Genomic DNA, 405 nt, shown 5'->3' on the forward strand with positions numbered 1-405 from the left:
GCCGGTTACGAATCCAAAGAGCAACTTCTATGTTTAACATTTAAATAAAATATTGGATGTTTACCCAGCGGCGTTGGCCGCCGTTTGCTCAGCGAGGACCCGGCTCCAGCACGGCGGCTCTGGGTAAACGGCGCAGAGCTTAGCGGGGTGTTTATAYGCTGGCACGTGGGAGCTGCTCCTTGGGGTCTCCGGCCGGCTGCCTCCGGAACGGCATCCGGGGGGCTGGGACGGGGCAGCCCTTGGCCTCCGGGAATGGGGAGCTGCCCCAAAGGGGAGGCTGGGAGGGGTGTTGGAGCTGCGCGCTGGGAGAGGAGGAGGATGGAGAAGGGAAAGGTCTCGGCTGGGAGAGGAGGAGGAGGAAGAGGATGGAGAAGGCGAAGGTCTCGGCCGGGAGAGGAGGAGGAG

Source organism: Apteryx rowi, unplaced genomic scaffold (genome assembly GCF_003343035.1).
Source record: "Apteryx rowi isolate R43461 unplaced genomic scaffold, aptRow1 scaffold_220, whole genome shotgun sequence".
Taxonomy (NCBI): domain Eukaryota; kingdom Metazoa; phylum Chordata; class Aves; order Apterygiformes; family Apterygidae; genus Apteryx; species Apteryx rowi.